Source organism: Gossypium raimondii, chromosome 6 (genome assembly GCF_025698545.1).
Source record: "Gossypium raimondii isolate GPD5lz chromosome 6, ASM2569854v1, whole genome shotgun sequence".
Lineage (NCBI taxonomy): Eukaryota > Viridiplantae > Streptophyta > Magnoliopsida > Malvales > Malvaceae > Gossypium > Gossypium raimondii.
The window spans coordinates 4,881,875-4,907,525 of NC_068570.1; the positions used below are offsets into that span (position 1 = coordinate 4,881,875).

Sequence of the window (25,651 nt, forward strand, 5' to 3'; positions counted from 1 at the left end):
AATAGAAGAATATACGGCCTTGCTACGGTGTCCGAGGATCCAAGTCGATAGGGCCTATTCGAGAGCGGCATATGTCCCGAACTTCTTGAAGAAATTAATGAGTATTACAGGGATGAGCGAGCAATGGGTTACAGCCCGGATTAAGCAAAAAAGAGACAACAAGTGCATGCCTTGGAAAAATCTGCGAGATCTGATCTTGGCACATCCGGATGTGAGAAAAAGGGTCGACATTTTCGCTTTCAGCATTTATTGTTTGGTCATTTTCCCCAAGGCATTAGGGCATGTGGACGAAGCAGTTTCAGATTTGTTTGACAGGCTTGACAAGAGGGTCACACTGGTTCCGGCAATTTTGGCTGAAACCTTCAGATCTCTAAGTGCATGTCGAAGAGCGGGTGAAGGAAGGTTCATCGGATGCGCGCAATTGTTATTAGTGTGGTTCCATAGTCACTTTTGGAAAGTAGAGAAGATCTCCTACCAGGTATTCTCTGAAGACTATCCCCATTAAAAGAATTAGAGGCTACGCCAAGACGAGACGATATCACGGAAGAGAAGTGGTTGGTGATTCTCTAAAACCTTCAAAGGAGGATATCGAGTGGAGAGCCCCATGGATGATCCCTAGTGAAATTCTGTATCGGTGTGGAGAGTTCAATTGGGTTCCTTTGCTTGAAATTTGGGGAGCCGTTGGATACGCCCCTTTGCTGGTCTTGAGGCAGTACAGGTCTAGGCAGTTCATACCGGTGACACATGGGTTGGCTCAGTGCGAATTTTCATTCAAAGAGGATAATTACAAGAAGAAGGTTCGTGAAATATCAAATGCTTGGAACCAAATCCATAGAATGAAGATATTTTCTGTAAACCCGATGACAACTCCCGAGTATAATTCATGGTGGGGAAGAAGAATCAATGATAACATCCCCGTATCAAGCCAAGAGGATGTTCGACCGATAGAAGAATATCTACAAGTGGTTCCGTCGGAACTTGAAATCATTAAACAGGACTTCGAAAGGAGAAGTTCGGAATTGGGAAAGAAAATTGAGCAATTAGAAGAAGAAAAGATGCGTTTGGGATTAGATGTCGATATTCACAAGTTGGAAGCCGAGAAGTTAAGGAAAGGGAAAAATAAGGCTGAAGAAGATTTAGATAGTTTGAAAACGGATTATAAAAAGCTGCGAGTGTCGATAAGAACTGCCGGTTTGGGTAAAACGTCAGAGTAGTGGCGACATGAGATCAAAGAAGAAAAGGCTAAAGCTGATCAGTGGGAGAAGAAATTTCAAGGCGCCCTAGTCCGAGAGAGTACTTTGGAGAAAAACTTGTTAGAATGTCAGAATGAAGAAGTAAAATTAAAAGCCCAGGTAGCAGAGTTGGAAAAGTCGCTTTATTTGCACCGTATTCGCAACTCTGTGATAGAGTTAAGAGTAAGCCTAAACAAGATCGAAGAACTAAAAGGAAAGATGGGAGAGCTTGAGGACGCATTGCACAATTCTGAACAACAAGTGGAGCTTCTTGAAAGACGTAACAAACAGTACCAGGAGCAGTTCCATCATGCCTAAAATCAGATTAGAGATAGAGATTACATTATGGGACAAGCTGTTACTCAAGTACGAGAAGTAGCTGATCATCTGCAAACCTTAGCAGTTCAAGCTGATGTGCTGAGTTTAAGTTATGAATCAGAATCAAGCCGAGGTCGAGAGTTAGCTCGGCTCCTTATGAGTATTAAGGCTTTGAGTATGAGGGCAAAGCCATATATGTAGTCCATTTTATGTAAAGAAATTTGTTTTCTAAATCGAGTTCTTCTAATGAAATTGAATTAGGATCAATACCTCCCTTTGCATTCATACATTTGTATTACATTTCATTACACGCATTAAGTTTCATTAAAAAGACCCTAATTAATCAAAATTGTCACAGTTACCCTGGAAACCAACAAAAATCCAACCAAATATCACTACGATACTCGACGTCAAACAAAAGCAATGGATCAGAGGCTAGAAAGGCTAGAACAAATGTAAAAAGAAATGCAGGAAAAGATGCAAGAACAATTGGATAAAATCCAACAGGACGCGCTGGAATCCTAAAGAATTATGAGCCAATTGGCACAATTATTGGCTGATAAAGGAAAGAGCCCTGTAATTAATTCGGGGGTTGATCAGGAGGATCCTGTTTATCCTCCAGGTTTTACCCCGACAAGTACCCAGGCACGACTAGACATATGCCCACAAGGAGCACCTGGACCTCAATATCGGGCCGGTGCCTCGGTACCAATGCATTTTCAAGTAGGCTCGGGTTCTAACCCCGGTGACAACCCTACCAACCCTGTGGTCCCTAATCTCGATGACATAGCAGAGATGGAGAAATCAAAAATGGACCTGCCAAAACAACTAGAAGAGCGGTGTAGATGGCTAGAGGAAAAATTCAGAGCCATGGAGAACATCGACTACCAATGTGGAGTTGACGCAAATGATTTAAGTTTGGTTCCTGATCTGGTACTCCCTCCGAAATTTATGATGCCGGAATTTGAAAAATACAATGGGACTAGTTGTCCTGGAGCTCATATAACTATGTTCTGTCGAAGGATGACAGGATACGTCAACAATGATCAACTGTTAATCCATTGCTTCCAGGACAGTTTGATCGGGTCTGCAACCAGGTGGTACAACCAGCTGAGTCGTGCTAAAGTCGGTTCATGGAGAGATTTGGCGCAAGCTTTTATGAAGCAATATGGCCATGTGACAGACATAACAACTGATCGAATTACGTTATAGAACATGGAAAAGAAACAAAATGAGAGTTTCAGGCAATATGCCCAACGATGGAGGGAAGTGGCAACGCAAGTCCAGCCACCCCTTTTGGAAAAAGAGGTCACTATGCTTTTTATCAACACGTTGAAGGCACCATTCATCAACCACATGTTGGGGAGTGCCACCAAGAGCTTCTCGGATATGGTAATGTCCGGTGAAATGATTGAAAACGCAATGAAGAGCGGTAAAATTGACACAGGGGAAAACTTCAAAAGATCGGCCCCAAGGAAGAAGGATGGCGAAGTGAACAATGTAAGCACATATAGCAAGAGCCATTCAAAACCGATTACCGTTGGCCCCCCAAAAATGATAACTACCGGTTACCAGGTCCCCTCAAGGCAGGAGCTCAACACAAGGCCCAACACAAGGACTAACACAGAGAGATTTCAATTCACGCCCATTCCAATAACCTACGGGGAACTGTATCAGAAGCTATTTGATGCGCACATAGTATCTCCACATTATTTAGAGCCCATGCAACCTCCATACCCTAAATGGTATGACATGAATGCCCAATGTGAATACCATGCAAGGATACCGGGGCACTCGATTGAGAACTGCACTGCGTTTAAAAAGACGGTGGAAAGATTCATTAATATGGGGATCGTAAAGTTTGACAACCCATCGGGACCAAACGTGGCAGGGAATCCGTTACCCAATTTTTCTGATAATGGAGTAAATGCAATAATTGAGAATGGGGGAAGGAGAATCAAAGATGACATTGCGAATGTGAATACCCCACTGAAATGGGTTTGGAGACAAATGACAAAGGTAGGTCTAATCAAGCAAGAATCAAAGGAAAGGCCCGAAGGAATAAAGAAATATTGCGAGTTCCATGCTAAAGAGGACCATGACATTCAAAACTGCACTGAATTTAGGGCCATGGTACAAAATCTGATGAACAACAAAGAGCTAGAATTTTATGAGGAGATCAAAGGACTAGAAGAATGAGAAGTTTTTGCCTCGGAGGAAGGACCTACGGGAAAAGCCCAAAATCACCCGGTGGTAATTATTTCAAGGCCAAGAAACACAGGATCAGGAATACAACTGGCGCCGAGGGTCGTAATCCAAAAACCTATAGCCTTTCCTTACCAGGATAGCAAAAAGGTTCCTTAGAATTATAATTGCAATGTGATGATCCCGGGGAAGGAAAACCCGATAAATGCTTTAGAAGAGGGTAATGATGTAGGTTTTTATACGCGCAGCAGGAAAACGCTACGACCCGACAAATACAAAAGGAGAGACTACAAAAGGAAAAGCTGTGGCAGTTGAACAAGACAAAGCAAAGACGGCCAGAATGAGATCACAAGTTAATGAACCCGTGACTAAGAATGAGGCTAGAGAATTCTTAAAATTCTTGAAGCACAGCGAGTACAGCATGGTGGAGCAACTATATAAGCAATCGGCTCGTATATCAGTGCTCGAGTTACTTCTAAGTTCGGAGACACATCGTAATGCATTGATAAAAGTGCTAAATGAGTCTTATGTTGCTAACGATATCTCTGTGAGCAAGCTGGATCGCCTGGTTAATAACATAAATGTCGATAACTTCATTTTCTTCAACGATGATGAGATTCCGCCAGGTGGTATGGGATCTACCAAGGCCTTACACATCACTGCCCGTTGCAAGGGGTGTACACTACCGGGGGTGCTCATTGATAATGGATCGGTACTGAATGTTTTACCCCTATCCACATTAAACAGGCTACCTGTGGATAGTTCTCACATGAAATCATGCCAAAATATAGTGAGAGCATTTGATGGCACTGAAAAAAAAAGTGATGGGAAGAATCGAGATACCTCTATTGATTGGTCCAAGTACATACGAGGTGGACTTTTTGGTAATGGACATCAAACCATCTTACAATTGCTTATTAGGGAGGCCTTGGATCCATTCTGCAGGGGCTGTACCATCGTCACTTCACCAAAAGTTGAAATTGGTGGTAGAGGGTCGATTGGTGACTATAGGTGCGGAAGAAGACATCATTGCATCAGTCACCGATGATATGCATCAGTCACCGATGATATGCCATACATAGAGGCCGATAGTGAAGCGATAGAATGTTCATTCCAATCATTGGAATTCGTAAATGCCACATTTGTCATCGAAAGGAGCAAAATTCCGGAGCCTAAGATATCCAAAGCTACTTCAATGAGCTTACAGCTAATGATGGGAAAGGGAGCGTTGCCTGGAAGAGGACTTGGAAAATACCTCCAGGGACGGGTCAAAGTACCAATCCTGGTTAACAAACAGGACCATTATGGTTTGGGATATAAGCCTAATGCAAGGGAAAGGAGGAAGGAGATGGAGAAAAGCAAGAAAAGAGAAGGACACGTTTGAGCGGGATAGAAGCCAAGTGGGGACCGATAACCCTTCCCCATATATCTAAGACTTTTGTTTCAGGGGGAATTGTCTACCCTGAAGAGAAGGATGAGGTTACAGAAGGAAGGATCGGAAGGTTGGACATCAATGCCATATCCGCGGAAGAAAGGGTGGAAAGGAATTTATCGGGTATTCGCCCTTACGAACCTGGTAGCGTTCTGAATAACTGGACTGCAGAAGAGATCCCTGTAACATTTAGAACTAATTCAGAGTAATGTTCAGAACACTTGTTGCCCTAAGCCTGGGGGTAACAAGAATCTTTTGTAAAAGGCACATGTCCAAAATCTAATTTCAATGAAAACTTATCATTCAGTCTCACATTGAGCAAATATTCTTTCATTATTTTTCATTCCATTTTATAATCATACTGTGCACACAAGTATTCTTAGATTCTTTTATTTGGGCCTCTTTTCGTCCCAATAACAGGTCTTCAGATATCAACGAGATGAGTGACGCTGTTACTGACTCATAATCCCTTTTTGAACAATACGTGAGTATAGATGATTCTCAGGATTTTGAAGATGACCAAGACAGCGTTTTATCTCCAGATCTGTTGAGAATGGTGGAGGAAGAAGAAAAACAAATCCTACCCTATAAGGAATTAGTAGAAGTCGTGAGCTTAGAAGATGGAAGGAATGTAAAGATTGGTACTGGCATTACTAAGGAAACAAGGCGAGACCTCGTTGAGTTACTTCAAGAGTTTAAAGATGTCTTCGTATGGTCCTATCAAGATATGCCTGGGTTGAGTACTGATATCGTGGTACACCGACTGCCTATAAAGGAAGAATGTAAGCCAGTTCAACAAAAGCTTCGAAGGATGAGGCCTGATGTCTTGCTAAAAATAAAGGAAGAAGTTAAGAAGCAGTTTGATGCTAGTTTCTTACAGGTGGTCAAGTATTCAGAATGGGTAGCCAATATAGTCCCTGTTCCTAAGAAAGATGGGAAGGTCCGAATGTGTGTGGACTACAGAGACTTGAACAAAGCCAGCCCAAAAGATAATTTCCCACTGCCTCATATTGATACCTTGGTGGACAACATGGCTGGATACTCACTTTTCTCCTTCATGTATGGCTTCTCAGGATACAACCAGATAAAAATGCATCCTAAAGACATGGAAAAGACTACATTCATAACTATGTGGGGAACGTTTTGTTACAAGGTGATGCCATTCGGATTGAAAAATGCCGGGGCAACTTATCAAAGAGCCATGGTAACCCTATTCCATGACATGATGCACAAGGAGGTCGAAGTCTATGTTGACGACATGATTACGAAGTCTAGAACTGAAAAAGAGCATGTACAAGTGTTGAGAAAATTGTTCCTAAGGTTAAGAAAATTCCAGCTAAAACTTAACCCAGCCAAGTGTACTTTCGGGGCTAGATCAGGAAAGCTGCTGGGATTCTTAGTCAGCGAAAGGGGAATTGAAATCGACCCAGACAAAGTTAAAGCCATACAAGAATTACCTCCGCCAAGTACTCAAAAAGAAGTTCGAGGTTTTCTGGGAAGACTAAATTACATCGCTCGATTCATTTCGCAGTTAACTGAGAAATGTGACCCCATCTTCCGTCTTCTTAGGAAACACAATCCCGGTGTATGGGACGAGGAGTGCCAGAAGACTTTTGAAAAAGTTAAACATTACCTGTCCAATGCCCCAGTACTAATGCCACCATGCCCGGACAAGCCACTGATACTATACTTGACAGTATTTGAAAATTCCATGGGGTTTGTGCTCACCAACATGATGAGTCAGGACGGAAAGAAAGAGCAATCTACTATCTCAGCAAGAAGTTCACTGAATATGAAACGAGATACTCAACAATTGAAAAATTATGCTGCGCCTTGGTCTGGACTACGCGGAGATTGAGACAATACATCTTATACCATACGACTTGGTTAATCTCAAAGTTGGACCCTCTGAAGTACATGATGGAATCGACTGCTCTAAACGGAAGGATGGCCCGGTGGTAAATTTTACTGTCTGAATTTGACATAGTTTATGTGAGTCAAAAGGCTATAAAAGGAGGCGCAATAGCAGATTTTTTGGCTAGCAGAGCTTTAGAAGATTATGAGCCTTTGAGCTTTGATTTTCCAAATGAGGATCTGATGTATGTAGCAACCGCTGAAGATGATAGCCAAAGAGGCGATGTTTGGAAATTAAACTTCGACGGAGCTTCAAACGCCGTAGGCAACGGAATTGGGGCAGTCTTGGTATCTCCGAATGGAGATTATTATCCATTCACCAGCAAATAAGACTTTGATTGCACAAATAACATGGCAGAGTACGAAGCATGCATTATGGGTATCCGTGCGGCTATTGAATGTAAAATCAAAATACTAGAAGTGTATGGAGATTTCGCACTTGTAATCTATCAGCTCAAAGGCGAATGGGAGACAAGGGATCCCAAATTGATTAGTTACCGAAAGCTGGTTCTCGAATTGATTGAAGAATTTGATGATATCACTTTCTGTTATCTCCCGCGAGATGAGAATCAAATGGCCGATGCTTTGGCTACATTGGCTTCCATGATGAAAGTAAATAAACAAGAGGATGTAAAGCCTATCCAAATGAGCATTATGATGCTTCAGCCCACTGTTGTAACGTTGACGAGGAAGAGGAAAAAGATGACAACCCTTGGTATCAGGACATATTACGATATGTGAGAAATCATGAATACCCGAGCCAAGCAACTGAGAATGACAAGAGAACGTTGAGAAGGCTGGCTAATGACTACGTCTTAGATGGAGAGATCCTGTACAAAAGAGGAAAGGATCAGGTGCTGTTAAGATGTGTGGACGCTGTGGAGGCCAAGCAGATCTTGGAAGAAGTCCATGATGGTATTTGTGGAACACACGCTAACGGTTTCACAATGGCCAGACAAATCATGAGATTCGGATATTATTGGTCTACCATGGAAGGAGATTGCATCAAATATGCTAAGAAGTGCCATAAATGCCAGATTTACGGAGATAAAATTCATGTGCCTCCCTCACCTCTTCACGTCATGACCTCCCCATGGCCTTTCTCCATGTGGGGCATGGACGTCATTGGACAAATATCGCCAAAGGCTTCAAACGGACATCGTTTCATTTTTGTAGTGATTGACTACTTTACTAAGTGGGTAGAGGCTACTTCTTACGCCAACGTCACAAAGGTAGCCGTCGGCAAGTTTCTAAAAAAGGAAATCATATGTCGGTATGGAATGCCCGAAAGGATTATATCTGACAAAGCATTGAACTTGAACAATAGCACGATCGCAGAAGTCTGTAGTCAATTCAAGATCAAGCACCACAACTCATCACCATATCGTCCAAAAATGAATGGCGCGGTGGAGGTGGCCAATAAGAATATCAAGAAGATTGTGAGGAAAATGACTGAGACCTATAAAGATTGGCACAAGAAGTTACCATTCGCCCTCTATGCTTGTCGAACGTTAGTCAGGACTTCCACCGGGGCAACACCATTTTCTTTGGTTTATGGAATGGAGGCGGTGCTACCAATTGAGGTTGAAATCCCTCTCTTCGAGTGTTATCAGAGCTAAAGTTAGACGAGGCAGAATGGGTCCAATCCCGATATGACCAACTAAACTTGATTGAAGGAAAGAGGCTGAAAGCTGTCCGTCATGGTCAAATGTACCAGAAGCGAATGATACGAGCTTACAATAAGAAAGTTCGTCCTAGGGACTTCCTTGAAGGGGACTTGGTATTGAAGAAGATCCTTCCCATACAAAAAGACTTTAGAGGAAAGTGGATGCCAAACTGGGAGGGACCTTATGTAGTAAAGAAAGCCTTTTCGGGAGGGGCATTAATTTTAACCGAGATGGATGGCAAAAGCTTGCCCAATCCTGTGAATTCAGATTCAGTGAAGAAGTACTTTGCCTAAAAAAAAAAAAAGGAGAGGCTAAGGCGAAAACCCGTAAAGGGCACCTTGAGACCAAAGGGGTTTTGAATTGAAAACCCAGGAATGGGCAGTTTAAATTTTTGATCAAAGATGAGGCATACGGTAATCTTGTCTTCTCTGGATTAACAAGAAGGAGAGATGCTACACCTCGGGGCATCAACAAAGTCTTCTAGGACTTCTAAACACATATCAAGTTTAAAAAGGGTCCTCAAGAAGTTTGTACGGAGAAGCTCATACTGCGATATCTGGGGCACCTGTTTTTATCTTATTCATTTTTATATCTTAGCAAAATTTTTATTTGTTCATTTAGAGTTTTGCTCTCAATAAATTTCCATCTTATCCATTGTGATGATCATTTTCATCTTATTCATCTCGTATCTCAGCAAAATTTGCTATCTTGATTGATTTATTCATTTCGAGCTTTGCTCTCAACAAAATCTCATCTTGTCCATTTTGATAATCTTTTTCAAGCATTTTTCATTGAAATAACGATTACTGGACTAATAATATTCAAGCAGAATGAGTTCTACATATTACTCTGAAAGCTTCTAAATAGTACGAGGACCTAAAACAAGACTGTTGTTTAGAACTGACCAAACTTAAGGGTTAGAAGCATTGGAGGAAGAATAGTCTAACTTGCAACTATTTCCTTGGTTTTTCTGTCAAAGATGCCAACTAAACGAGAAGGCATCGGTGATAGAACCTTTAATAAATTTCGAGTAATGACAACCCAAACATTAAAACGGGATCATTCTCATGACATTCTACATTCATACACATCTAGTTAGGAGCATTTGATTTATTCTGATCATGTCATCCTAAACACTAGGCATAAATAGGTCTATAAAACTGATTTTATAGGTCATGTTCCCAGAGAACGGATTGAAGATGCAGATCTTGTCTTCCCATATTGGTGGCGAAGTAGATCGAAGAAAACAGATCTTGTCTTCATGTATTGGCGTGTAGTGGATCGAAGATAGCAGGTCCTATCTTCTTATATTGGTAGGAAGTGGATCGAAGATGCAGATCCTGTCTTCCCATACAGGTGGCGAAGTGGATCGAAGAAGCAGATCTTGTCTTCATGTATTAGCGTGAAGTGGATCAAAGATAGCAGGTCCTATCTTCTTATATTGGTAGGAAGTGGATTAAAAAACAGATCTTATCTCCCTAAGCAATAGTGGAGCAGATCGCATCAAGTCTTATCTCCCTAAGCAGTAGCGGAGCGGACAAAACCACAGATCTTATCTCCCTAAGCAATAGTGGAGCAGATCGCATCAAGTCTTATCTCCCTAAGCAATAGCGGAGCGGACAAAACCACATATCTTATCTCCCTAAGCAATAGTGGAGCAGATCGCATCAAGTCTTATCTCCCTAAGCAGTAGCGGACCGGACAAAACCACATATCTTATCTCCCTAAGCAATAGTGGAGCAGATCGCATCAAGTCTTATCTCCCTAAGCAGTAGCGGACTGGACAAAACCACAGATCTTATCTCCCTAAGCAATAGTGGAGCAGATCGCATCAAGTCTTATCTCCCTAAGCAGTAGCGGACCGAACAAAACCATAGATCTTATCTCCCTAAGCAATAATGGAGCAGATCGCATCAAGTCTTATCTCCCTAAGCAATAGCGGAGCGGACAAAACCACAGATCTTATCTCCCTAAGCAATAGTGGAGCAGATCGCATCAAGTCTTATCTCCCTAAGCAGTAGCGGACCGGACAAAACCACAGATCTTATCTCCCTAAGCAATAGTGGAGCAGATCGCATCAAGTCTTATCTCCCTAAGCAATAGCGGAGCGGACAAAACCACATATCTTATCTCCCTAAGCAATAGTGGAGCAGATCGCATCAAGTCTTATCTCCTAAGCGATGGTGAGCGGACAAAACCACATATCTTATCTCCCTAAGCAATAGTGGAGCAGATCGCATCAAGTCTTATCTCCCTAAGCAGTAGCGGACCGGACAAAACCACAGATCTTATCTCCCTAAGCAATAGTGGAGCAGATCGCATCAAGTCTTATCTCCCTAAGCAGTAGCGGACCAGACAAAACCACAGATCTTATCTCCCTAAGCAATAGTGGAGCAGATCGCATCAAGTCTTATCTCCCTAAGTAATAGTGGAGCGGACAAAACCACAGATCTTATCTCCCTAAGCAATAGTAGAGCAGATCGCATCAAGTCTTATCTCCCTAAGCAATAGGGGAGCGGACAAAACCACATATCTTATCTCTCTAAGCAATAGTGGAGCAGATCGCATCAAGTCTTATCTCTCTAAGCAGTAGCGGAGCGGACAAAACCATAGATCTTATCTCCCTAAGCAATAGTGGAGCAGATCGCATCAAGTCTTATCTCCTAAGCGATGGCGGAGCGGACAAAACCACGATCTTATCTCCTAAGCAATAGTGGAGCAGATCGCATCAAGTCTTATCTCCTAAGCGAAGCGGACCGGACAAAACCACGATCTTATCTCCTAAGCAATAGTGGGCAGATCGCATCAAGTCTTATCTCCTAAGTAGTAAGAGAGCGGACAAAACCACGATCTTATCTCCCTAAGCAATAGTGGAGCAGATCGCATCAAGTCTTATCTCCCTAAGCAGTAGCGGAGTAGACAAAACTACAGATCTTATCTCCCTAAGCAATAGTGGAGCAGATCGCATCAAGTCTTATCTCCCTAAGCAGTAGCGGACCGGACAAAACCACAGATCTTATCTCCCTAAGCAATAGTGGAGCAGATCGCATCAAGTCTTATCTCCCTAAGCAGTAGAGAAGCGGACAAAACCACATATCTTATCTCCCTAAGCAATAGTGGAGCAGATCGCGTCAAGTCTTATCTCCCTAAGCAGTAGCGGAGCGAACAAAGACACAAATCTCATCTCTCTGAAGTTGCAGTGAGAGTTGACTAAAATCACAAATTTCATCCCCACGGAGTTGCAGTAGAGTGGATTGAAGTTAAATCTCTCTAAATATGCCGCGAAGTGGATCAAAGCGGCAAGACATAGTAGATTGGAATAAGGCCACTTGAAGAAGAAAGGCATCAAGAAGTCAGAACTCGGCGAGTACAGGCAAAATTGGTCTTTCTTAGTCTTTGCTTTATTCTCGTTACACGAAAATAAGCAAAGAGGGGCAGCTGTAAAAGCCCAATTTCTACCCAAGCCCAGATACAAAAATAACAGTTCATTTTACATTAAAAAAAACCCAATTTTGCTAGCCCAAATAAAACACCCAACGGGCCCAAAATAAAAAAAACCTAGCCCAAATGACTTTAACAAGTTTCGGCAGAAGGGAGCAAACCCTAAGCCCAGCGCCGCATGCCAGAGCTCCAAAGCAATGCGCGCGTTCCACCTCCTCACGACGCCACCGCCAAGGCTCGCCAACCACCGGTCGTCCACGCGTCGACATCGCAAAAATTAAATACAATGGCAAAAAGAAGGCACGCGGGTAGTTAATGACAAGAAAGAAGAAGAAAGTGTTTTTTTAATTTGGCTATAAAAGCTCGAATCTAATCGTTGTATTTTTTTTTTAACGCTCATCGAAAAAATCAAAAATAAAACAAAGATTTGAAAAGGTTGAATCGATTATTCTCATTTGGTTTTTTGTTTTTCTTTTATTTTTCCTCTTTTATTATTTATTTATTCATTTTACAAATCGGTTTTAACAAAAAAAATATAATAAGAAGAAAAGAAAAAAATACCCGAATCGGCACTTGACCGGCGGCGATGGTCCTTTCGCCGCAGCTCGAGAGGGCAGAGGTCTTGTTTTCTCCTCGACTCCCTTCCAAAAGTTCGGGCCCTCGAGTAGACTTCCACGGATCGAGAACTCCATCACATGAGGCCGACCACCGCCATGGCGGTGACTTGGAGCGGTCTAGAAAAGGGATTGAGGGATTTGGGGTTCTTGGATTGTCGAAAGAAGGAGAAAGAAATGGGGTTGATTTCTTTTAGGGCTTTATTTTTTTATTCATAAGATTCCATCTGGCGCCGTTTAGGGAGGAAGACACATGCACTATTGCCCTAATGGGAAATTTGCGTCTTTGGTCCCTCTAATCCATGGCGTATTCAATCTTGCCTTTTGTTTCATTTTAATTTTGGCCACATATTTTCGTTTGTTCCAATCGGTCCACGTTAAACGATGCTGTGAGGGACCGGAAATATTATGCAATGGCCCCATGTCCTCAGTAGCATTTCATTTTGGCCCTCCGTTCCTTTTTATTTTTAAAATTATCCTTCAATTTTATTTTGATTCCAATCATACACTTTAACCCCATTTCTTGTTTATATATACGTTTTTTTTTTTTACTGCTTTTGTTTCTATTTTATAGTATTTAAGAGTTCCTTTTATGATATTATTGTAAACTGTTTTAAACTCATCATTATTTATTCCAAGTTTTCATATATACGTTATTTATTTTAAATATATACATATACATATCTTTCAAATTTTTTATATATACATATTCTTTTGAAAACGAATGCCATGTATATTTATTATTTTATTTTTATTTGTGTTAAGTTTTCCTAAAGTTGTTTATATAATTTTTATTATTTATTTTGAGTCATTCTTAATTCATTTATTTTAAATTATTATTTACTTTAAATTGATTTATATGTTATCTTGTCTTATTTTCATTTGATTATTAATATTGGTTGAAGTAATATGCATTGGGTGTTCATTGTTATTATGTGTACCATAATTTGTTCCTTCATATTCATGTATATTTTGTGTATCATTTATTCATAAATTGCTATTTCATGTTATATATTATCATTCCATTTCGTTTCATCATTTCAAAGTCGCATTCATTTTTTTTTTCTTCACAACCTAATAAATATATTTCGTTCAAATGTTGTACACGTTATTATTCAAAAAATCATAATTTCAAATAAGGTAATATTTTGTATTTTGGAAATTTGAGAAATTGTACCCTATCTTCTTGGGTCTCGATTTTCTCGTTAATCCTCAATGGCGAAATATCCTTTTAATTTTCCAAACACAAAATTTCAAAATAAAGGTAATATTCTATATTTAGAAAATTAGAAATCGTGCCCTAACTTACACTGGGCTTCGATTTTTTCGCGTTGATCCTAAATAATCGAATATCCTTTTAAAATTAAAACAAATGAGGTTAAATAAAAAATAAAAAGACAAGCTTACTCTCAAAATACGAGGTGTCGTGTCCTAACTCACTGGATGTGACATCTTGTTACTTCGAGATAAGGAGGCATTTTTCATTTTGATTTGTTCGGGTATTTTTAAAATAACACAATATAAAGAGGGATCGTATTTTTAAATTATTTTCAAGTTTTTTTTAATTTTCGACATCAAGACATTAAATAATCAACTAGGTACCAATTTTGGGCGTTACGAGGTGCTAATCCTTCCTCGTATGTGAATCGACTCCGAACCCGTTTTCTGAATTTCGTAGACCAAAATCGTTGTTTTAATAAAAATTAAATCGTTTATTAAAAACAACCACTTTTCAAGGTGACCCGATCACACCTCATCAAAAAAGATTGGTGGCGACTCCCATTTTTGTTTTTATTTTTAAAACCCAAGTCGACCCCATTTTTCAATCAAAAAAATGGTGTCAACACACACTAAGTTCAATTCCCAGGAAAGAGAGGTGGATCACAAGGATCGCTTAAGTACCAGGTCTTTCCTAACCAGAATATCCCTTAATCGTAATTTAATAGCACAATAAATCACTACAATCACACTCACAATTCATGCAGAATAATACAATAAAGAACACAAGAATTTAACGAGGTTCAGCAAATTTTGCCTACGTCCTCGGGCACTACCAAATATATTTCACTCCAAAAATACAAGTGAGAATTTACAAAGAGAGAGAGAGAAAACAATGCCTTAAGTAGAGAATGGCAAGTTTGAGATACAGAATGAGAGATGGTCATGCTTATTTATAGTTGAGGTTCAGGGATCAACTTGCAAAGTCACTTTACAATTGGGGACCATATATTGCAAATATCTCAGATTTTATTATGCCAATATCTCGATACCCATATCTTTGACTTTCCAATATTTGATACCCATATCTTTGACTTTCTAATATTTGATACCCATATCTTTGACTTTCTATTATTTGATACCCATATCTTTGATTTTCCATAAATATGGATAATTCCCAATAATGATTTTAAAAAAAACACTAGTGCCGGCCATTAACAGGCCAGAACAAAAAAATTCAATTTTTTAAAGTCTGAACTATCATAAGATAATCATGGGTCCAAAATACCAGGTGGTGCCGGCCATTGACAAGTTGAAACCCCTTTTTACTATTCATTTTAGGTTTTTTTGGTGATTGTTTTTAAACCTGAGTTATTTTTTAAAATATCAAATTTTTCTGGTCAGTTTGGTAAAATACCCCAAAAATTGATAGCATTTAGAATAAACTATCTACCTAGAAGGCTTATCAAGTAAAGAAAGAAAGAAAAATTCCATAAAATGGAGAATCCTTCAACATATTTTACTCAACCCAAACTCGTTAATCAAACTTCAGCGTTGGTTGTAGCTTCTTCCAATGTGCCGCCTTTAGCTTGTCGTTTGCCTCATTCACTTCCTTCCAGTAAGTATTAGATTTCAATTTTCTTTTTGGCAGCAGAAAGTGAATTTCTGCTTTATACGTACAATTATTTTTTAGGTGTGCTTTAAATGTAATTGCTTTCCCTTATATGTGTTTGAAAGGAATTTTTGATTGAATTTGATTTATGGTATTTTAGTGTTCTTATATAGTTTTGGGGGCTTGGAATTTTCTAGGGTTTTAGACTTTATGGGTTATAAACAAATGATAAAAAATACGGAGAAGGAAAAAAGGAAAGCGGAAATGATTTTGTAATGTGGGTTTTACATTTCAAAGTCGCGTTTTATTTAACTTAAGTTAGCACATTTTTTGCACCCTACGCCTGAGGCAATATAAGGGTTCTAGCTCCCAGAGTGCACCTTGCATCCTTGACAACATTTATGTATGGTTGCCTAATGCCATGGAGGAGCCTACTCATATATCGCTTCTTACACTTGCTGCCACTGTAGTAGCGGTAGGAACTTTTTTTGTAGCCTGTCGTCTTCCTCGTTCCAAATCATACCTTAAATAATTTATCTAATATGTTTGAAATGTATAATGACAGTATTGTTAACGGTTATTATAGCTCTAATGATATTGGATAGTTCTAGTGTACTCGGCTGTTGTGTGAGGAATTTCACGCAGCGGATCCGGATCCATGTTGTGTGATGATGAGTAGGATGCTTCATATTGGGCCTCGAGATCGGGGTTCAATGTAGTATTAGACTCGATGTTCACGAATGGCAGAAGTTGGTTACTGCGCGGGTGAGCATTCATGGTTGCCATCGAGAAAATTCAGGTTGCGCGTCTCTTTGGATCAGCATGTACTGGCCTTGAAATATAAATGGTTTCCCGTGTGCCATATACCACGCTGCGTACTCGGGCGTAGGAGGGAACCCTTCCTCTAAGACATATAAGGGAGTATGCCTTGAATGTCGCTGATTCCACAAAAAGATATACGGTTCATGTTTTTACATCCAATTTAAAGCGTCCCGACTCGAATCCCAAAAAAAAATTTCGTGTACTGATGCCTCCCATTTATAGGCCGGCACCTAAATTTTTTTTCGTGTACAGATTTCTACAATTGATAGGCCAGCACTCAAAAAAAATTTCATGTACTGGTGCAGGCCATCCACAAGCCAGCACAAAAAAAAGTTTTTTTTTTTCCGTGTACTGGTGCTGGCATTTGAATATGTAATGTTAAATAAAATTTAGTGACTGTTGATGAACTTTACCTTGAATTAGTAATTTCAATTAAATCAGATTTTCTATTTTTAGTTCATACAGGTATGACAGTGAACAAAAAACAGATACAATGACAGACACCCTTGCTCCGGAAAAGTTAGGATTATCTGAAACTGAAACTTTGATACCTTTGAACTTTGCTTTTGAGTGTTACGGGTTCTATATATTTTGTTCACAAAGTTGTAAAAATATGATCATCCTTGCCTTTTTAGTGTTTCGAAACTCAAAACACTCCCACTACCTACTCTTTCTTTAGCTTTTATATTTTTTTTCTTTTTTTTGCACCTTAAAGCCTGAGAGTCTTACAAAAATGGCTCAAAACTATAATAATAATGACACACCAGCACCCAAATTTTTTTTTCATGTTCCGTTGCCGCCCATTCACAGGCCAGCACCTAAAATTTTTTTTTCGTGTACTGATTTCTGCTATTGACAGGCCAGCACTCAAAAAAAAAGCTTTTCATTTACTGGTGTCGGCCATTGAAAGGCCAGCACCAAAAAAAAAAATTCCCGTGTACTGGTGCTGGCTTTAAATTATGTAATGTTAAATAAAATTTAGAGACTGTTGTTGAACTGTACCTTAAATTAGTAATTTCAATTAAATCAGATTTTCCATTTTTAGTTCATACATGTATGACAGTGAACAAAAAACAGAGACAATGACAGACACCCTTGCTCCGGGAAAGTTAGGATATCTGAAAGCGAAACTGAAACTTTAATACCTTTGAGCTGTGCTTTTGAGTTTTACGGGTTCTATATCTTTTGTTTACTAAGTTGGGAAAATATGATGATCCTTGTCTTTTTAGTTTTTCGAAACTCAAAACACTCTCACTACCTACTCTTTCTTTATCTTTTATATTTTCTTCTTTCTTCTACACCTTAAAGCCTAAGAGTCTTTCAAAAATGGCTTAAAACTTTGATACTTTTGAGCTATGCTGTTGAGTGTTACGGGTTCTATATCTTTTGTTCACTAAGTTAGGAAAATATGATCATACTTGCTTTTTTAGTCTTTCGAAACTTAAAACACTCCCACTACCTACTCTTTCTTTAGCTTTTATATTTTCTTCTTTTTTTTACACCTTAAAGCCTTAGAGTTTTATAAGAAAGGCTTAAAACTGTTAAAATAATAATAACCCTCCATCACCCAAAATTTTTTTTTCGTGTACTGGTGTCGCCCATTGACAATCAGTACCTATTTTTTTTCGTGTACTGTTTCGGCAATTGATAGGCCAGCACTAAAAAAAATTTCATGTACTGGTTTCTGCAATTGATAGGCCAGCACTAAAAAAAAATTTCCTTTACTGGTACCGGCCATCCACAGGCCAACACCAACAAAAAAAGTTTTTTTCCGTGTACTTGTGTTTGCTTTAGAATATGTAATGATAAATAAAATTTAGAGACTGTTGATGAACGTTACCTTAAATTAGTAATTTTAATTAAATCAGATTTTCTATTTTTAGTTCATACAGGTACGACAGTGGACAAAAAACAGAGACAATGACAGACACACTTACTCCGGGAATGTTAGGATTATCTGAAACTGAAACTTTAATACCTTTGAGCTTTGCTTTTGAGTGTTACGAGTTATATATCTTTTGTTCACAAAGTTGAAAAAATATAATCATTCTTACCTTTTTAATCTTTCGAAACTCAAAACACTCCCACTACCTACTCTTTTTTTAGCTTTTATATTTTCTTCTTTTTTCTACACCTTAAAGCCTAAGAGTCTTACAAAAATAACTGAAAACTGTAATAATAATGACACGCCAGCACCCAAAATTTTTTTTCATGTACTGGTGCGCCCATTGACAGGCTAGCGCCTAAATTTTTTTTTCGTTAACTGGTTTCTGCTATTGACAAGCTAGCACTCAAAAAAAATTCTTTTCGTTTACTGATGTCGGCCATTGATAGGCCAGCACCAAAATTGTTTTTTTTCCGTGTACTGGTGTTGGCTTTAGAATATGTAATGTTAAATAAAATTTAGGAACTGTTGATTAACTTTACCTTAAATTAGTAATTTCAATTAAATCAGATTTTCTATTTTTAGTTCATACAAGTGTGACAGTGAACAAAAAACAAAGACAATGACAGACACCCTTGCTCCGGGAAAGTTAGGATTATCTGAAACTGAAACTTTGATACCTTTGAGCTTTGCTTTTGAGTGTTACGGGTTTTTTATATTTTGTTCACAAAGTTGGAAAAATATGATCATCCTTGCCTTTTTAGTCTTCCGAAACTCAAAACACTCTCACTACCTACTCTTTCTTTGGCTTTTATATTTTCTTCTTTTTTTTGCACCTTAAAGTCTGAAAGTATTATAAAAATGGCTCAAAACTTTAATAATAATAATGACACGCCAACACCAAAAATGACTTTTTTTCATGTACTGGTGCCGCCCATTGAAAGGCCAGCAGCTAATTTTTTTTTTCGTGTATTGGTTTCTGCTATTGACAAGCTAGCACTCAAAAAAATTTATTTTCATTTACTGGTGTCGGCCATTGACAGGACAGCACGAAATTTTTTTTTTGTGTATTGGTGCTGACTTTAGAATATGTAATATTAAATAAAATTTAGGGACTGTTGATAAATTTTACCTCAAATTAGTAATTTAAATTAAATCAGATTTTCTATTTTTAGTTCATACAGGTATGACAGTGAACAAAAAACAAAGACAATGACAGACACCCTTGTTCCGGGAAAATTAGGATTATCTAAAACTGAAACTGAAACTTTGATACCTTTGAGCTATGCTTTTGAGTGTTATGGGTTCTATATCTTTTGTTTACTAGGTTGAGAAAATATGATAATCCTTGTTTTTTAGTCTTTCGAAACTTAAAACACTCCCACTACCTACTCTTTCTTTGGCTTTTGTATTTTCTTCTTTTTTCTACAGCTTAAAGCCTAAGAGTTTTACAAAAATAGGTTAAAACTGTAAAAATAATAATAACCCGCCAGCACCCAAAACTTTTTTTTTCTTGTATGGTGCTGGCCATTTACAGGACAGCACCTAAATTTTTTTTCGTGTACTGGTTTCTGCAATTAATAGGCAACGACTAAAAAAATTTAGTGTCTTGGTGCGAGCCATCCATGAGCCACTGACACAAAAAAATAGTTTTTTCCGTGTACTGGTGCAGGCTTTAGAATATGTAATGTTAAATAAAATTTAGGGACTGTTGATGAACTTTACCTTAAATTAGTAATTTCAATTAAATCAGATTTTCTATTTTTAGTTCATACAAGTGTGACAGTGAACAAAAAATAGAGATAATGACAAACACCCTTGCTCCGGGAAAGTTAGGATTATCTGAAACTGAAACTTTGATACCTTTGAGCTTTGCTTTTGAGTGTTACGGGTTCTATATCTTTTGTTCACAAAGTTGGAAAAATATTATCATCCTTGCCTTTTTAGTCTTCCGAAACTCAAAACACTCTCACTACCTACTCTTTCTTTGGCCTTTACATTTTTTTTCTTTTTTTTGCACTATTATAAAAATGGCTCAAAACTTTAATAATAATAATGACACGCCAGCACCCAAAATGACTTTTTTTCATGGACCGATACCGCCCATTGAAAGGCTAGCACCTAAAATTTTTTTTCGTGTACTAGTTTCTGCTATTGACAAGTCAGCACTAAAAAAAAATTCTTTTCTTTATTGGTGTCGGCCATTGATAGGCCAGCACGAACTTTTTTTTTGTGTATTGGTGATGACTTTAGAATATGTAATATTAAATAAAATTTAGGGACTGTTGATGAATTTTACCTCAAATTAGTAATTTAAATTAAATCAGATTTTCCATTTTTAGTTCATACAGCTAAGACAGTGAACAAAAAACAGAGACAATGACTGACACCCTTGCTCCGGGAAAGTTAGGATTATCTGAAACTGAAACTGAAACTTTGATACCTTTGAGCTATGCTTTTGAGTGTTACGGGTTCTATATCTTTTGTTTACTAGGTTGAGAAAATATGATAATCCTTGTTTTTTAGTCTTTCGAAACTTAAAACACTCCCACTACCTACTCATTCTTTGGCTTTTATATTTTCTTCTTTTTTCTACAGCTTAAAGCCTAAGAGTTTTACAAAAATAGGTTAAAACTGTAAAAATAATAATAACCCGCCAAAGAAACAAAACTTTTTTTTCTTCTTGGTCGGTTGGCCATTTTAGGCGACACCTAATTTTTTTTTTCGTGTACTGGTTTCTGCAATTAATAGGCAACGACTAAAAAAAAATTCGTGTATTGGTCCCGGCCATCCACAGGCCAGCACAAAAAAAAATAGTTTTTTCCTTGTACTGGTGTAGGCTTTAGAATATGTAATGTTAAATAAAATTTAGGGACTGTTGATGAACTTTATCTTAAATTAGTAATTTCAATTAAATCAGATTTTTATTTTTAGTTCATACAGGTATGACAGTGAATAAAAAACAGAGACAATGACGGATACCCTTACTCCAGGAATGTTAGGATTATCTGAAACTGAAACTTTGATACCTTTGAGCATTGCTTTTGAGTGATTTGGGTTATATATATTTTGTTCACAAAGTTGAAAAAATATGATTATACTTGCCTTTTTAGTCTTTCAAAACTCAAAATACTCCCACTACCTACTTTTTCTTTAGCTTTTATTTTTTCTTCTTTTTTCTGTACCTTTAAGCCTAAGAGTCTTACAAAAATGACTCAAAACTGTAATAATAATAATGACACGCCAGCACCCAAAATTTTTTTTCATGTACTGGTGCCGCCCATTTCTGAGCCAAGATTACCTAAAATTTTTTTCCAGATATGGTTTACGCTATTTACAATTTAGCACTAAAAAAAATCGTTTAGTTCATTGGTGCCATTATTGATGTGCCAAAGACACAAAAAAAAAGTTTTTCCGTGTACTGGTGCTGGCTTTAGAATATGTAATGTTAAATAAAATTTAGGGACTGTTAATGAACTTTACCTTAAATTAGTAATTTCAATTAAATCAGATTTTCAATTTTTAGTTCATACAGGTATGACAGTGAACAAAAAACAGAGACAATGACAAACACCCTTGCTCCGGAAAAGTTAGGATTATCTGAAACTGAAACTTTGATAACTTTGAGCTTTGCTTTTGAGTGTTACGGGTTCTATATCTTTTGGTCACAAAGTTGGAAAAATATGATCATCCTTGCCTTTTTAGTGTTTCGAAACTCAAAACACTCTCACTACCTACTCTTTCTTTGGCTTTTATATTTTCTTCTTTTTTCTGCACCTTAAAGCCTAAGAGTCTTACAAATATGACTCAAAACTGCATTAATAATGACACGCCAGCACCAAAATTTTTTTTCATGTACTGGTGCCGCCTATTGACAGGCCAGCACATAAATTTTTTTTTGTTTACTGGTTTCTTCTATTGACAAGCCATCATTCAAAAAAGAAATTCTTTACGTTTATTGGTGTCGGCCATTAACAGGATTATTTGAAACTCAAACTTTGATACCTTTGAGCTTTGCTTTTGAGTGTTACGGGTTTTATATCTTTTGTTCTCAGAGTTGGAAAAATATGATTATCCTTACCTTTGTAGTCTTTCGAAACTCAAAACACTCTCACTACCTACTCTTTCTTTGGCATTTATATTTTCTTCTTTTTTCTGCAACTTAAAGTCTGAAAGTATTATAAAAATGGCTCAAAACATTAATAATAATAATGACACGCCAGCTCCCAAATTTTTTTTTTTTATGTACTGGTGCCACCCATTGACAGGCCATCACATACAAATTTTTTTTTCGTGTACTGGTTTCTGCTATTGACAAGCCAGCACTCAAAAAAAATATTTAAGATTCATCGGTGTTGCCATTGATGAGGCCAACACCAACAAAAAAGTTTTTTCGTGTACTAATGCTGGCTCTAGAATATGTAATGTTAAATAAAATTTAGGGACTGTTGATGAATTTTACCTTAAATTAGTAATTTTAATTAAATCAGATTTTCCATTTTTAATTCATACAGCTATGACAGTGAACAAAAAATAGAGACAATGACTGACACCGTTGCTCAAGGAAAGTTACGATTATCTGAAACTGAAACTGAAACTTTGATACCTTTGAGCTATGCTTTTGAGTGTTACGGGTTCTATATTTTTTTTTACTAAGTTGAGAAAATATGATCATCCTTGTTTTTTAGTCTTTCGAAACTCAAAACATTCTCACTACCTACTCTTTCTTTGGCTTTTATATTTTCTTCTTTTTTCTACTGCTTAAAGCCTAAGAGTTTTACAAAAATAACTTAAATCTGTAAAAATAATAATGAAAACCAGCCAGCACCCAAAATTTTTTTCGTGTATCGGTTTCCATGTGGCAACCCATTGAAATTTTTTCATCTGCTGGCCATTTTGTGTACTAAATTTTTTTTGTTCGTATTCACAATTGATACCAAAACTCAAAAAAATTTTGTTTATCGGTGTCGACCATTGACAAAGCCAAACACAAAAAAAGTTTTTCCATGTATTGGTCTTTGGTTTTAGAATATGTAATGTTAAATAAAATTTAAGGACTGTCAATGAACTTTATCTTAAATTAGTAATTTCAATTAAATCAGATTTTCTATTTTTCGTTCATACAGGTATGACAGTGACCAAAAAACAGAGACAATGACAGACACCCTTGCTCCGGGAAAGTTAGGATTATCTGAAACTGAAACTTTGATACCTTTGAGCTTTGCTTTTGAGTGTTATGGGTTCTATATCTTTTGTTCACAAAGTTGGAAAAATATGATCATCCTTACCTTTTTAGTATTTCGAAACTCAAAACACTCTCATTACCTACTCTTTCTTTGGCTTTTATATTTTGTTCTTTTTTTTTTTTGCACCTTAAAGCCTAAGAGTTTTACAAAAATGACTCAAATCTATAATAATAATGACATGCCAGCACCAATTTTTTTTCATGTAATTGGTGCAGCCATTGACAAAGCCGACACCTAAAATTTTTTTTTCGTGTACTGGTTTCTGCTATTGACAAGCCAACACTAAAAAAAATCTTTTCGTTTACTAGTGCCGGCCATTGACAGGCAATCACCAAAAAAATATTTTTTTTCCGTGTACTGGTGCTGGCTTTAGAATATATAATGTTAAATAAAATTTAGGTACTGTTAATTAACTTTACCTTTATTTAGTAATTTCAATTAAATCAGATTTTTTATTTTTCGTTCATACAGGTATGACAATGACCAAAAAACAAAGACAATGACAGACACCCTTGCTCCGGGAAAGTTAGGATTATCTGAAACTGAAACTTTGATACCTTTGAGCTTTGCTTTTGAGTGTTATGGGTTCTATATCTTTTGTTCACAAAGTTAGAAAAATATGATCATCCTTGCCTTTTTAGTATTTCGAAACTCAAAACACTCCCGTTACCTACTCTTTCTTTGGCTTTTATATTTTCTTCTTTTTTCTGCACATTAAAGCCTAAGAGTCTTACAAAAATAACTCAAAACTGTAATAATAATAATGACACGCCAGCACCCAAATTTTTTTTTCATGTACTGGTGCCGCCCATTGACAGGCCAGCACCTAAATTTTTTTTTTCGTGTACTGGTTTCTGCTATTGACAAGCCAGCACCAAAAAAAAAATCTCTTCGTTTACTAGTGCCGGCCATTGACAGGCAATCACGAAAAAAATATTTTTTTTCCGTGTACTGGTGCTGGCTTTAGAATATATAATTTAAATAAAATTTAGGTACTGTTAATTAACTTTACCTTTATTTAGTAATTTCAATTAAATCAGATTTTTTATTTTTCGTTCATACAAGTATGACAATGACCAAAAAACAGAGACAATGACAGACACCCTTGCTCCGGGAAAGTTAGGATTATCTGAAACTGAAACTTTGATACCTTTGAGCTTTGCTTTTGAGTGTTATGGGTTCTATATCTTTTGTTCACAAAGTTGGAAAAATATGATCATCCTTGCCTTTTTAGTATTTCGAAACTGAAAACACTCTCACTACCTACTCTTTCTTTGGCTTTTATATTTTCTTCTTTTTTCTGCACATTAAAGCCTAAGAGTCTTACAAAAATAACTCAAAACTGTAATAATAATAATGACACGTCAGCACTAAAATTTTTTTTTTTCATGTACTGGTGCCGCCCATTGACAGGCCAGCACCTAAAATTTTTTTTCGTGTACTGGTTTCTGCTATTGACAAGCCAGCACTCAAAAAAAATTTTCTTTTCGTTTACTAGTGCCGGCCATTGACAGGCAATCACCAAAAAAATATTTTTTTTCCGTGTACTGGTGCTGTCTTTAGAATATGTAATGTTAAATAAAATTTTAGAACTGTTGATGAACTTTACCTTAAATTAGTAATTTAAATTAAATCAGATTTTCTATTTTTAGTTCATACATGTATGACAGTGAACAAAAAACAGAGACAATTACAGACACCCTTGCTCCGGGAAAGTTAGGATTATCTGAAACTGAAACTTTGATACCCTTGAGCTTTGCTTTTGAGTGTTACGGGTTTTATATCTTTTGTTCACAGAGTTAGAAAAATATGATCATCCTTGCCTTTTTAGTATTTCGAAACTCAAAACACTCCATTACCTACTCTTTCTTTGGCTTTTATATTTTGTTCTTTTTTTTTTTTTTTGCACCTTGAAGCCTAAGAGTTTTACAAAAATGACTCAAATCTATAATAATAATGACATGCCAACACCAATTTTTTTTTCATGTACTGGTGCTGCCCATTGACAGGCCAGCACCTAAAATTTTTTTTTCGTGTACTGGTTT

The 25,651-nt window shown here is 37.4% G+C and overlaps 1 pseudogene; it reads left to right on the forward strand.

Annotated features, from left to right (window-relative positions):
• The first annotated feature begins 2,081 nt into the window (after nt 1-2,081).
• On the forward strand, nt 2,082-9,061 carry LOC105771686 (uncharacterized; annotated as a pseudogene).
• The last annotated feature ends 16,590 nt before the right edge of the window (nt 9,062-25,651 follow it).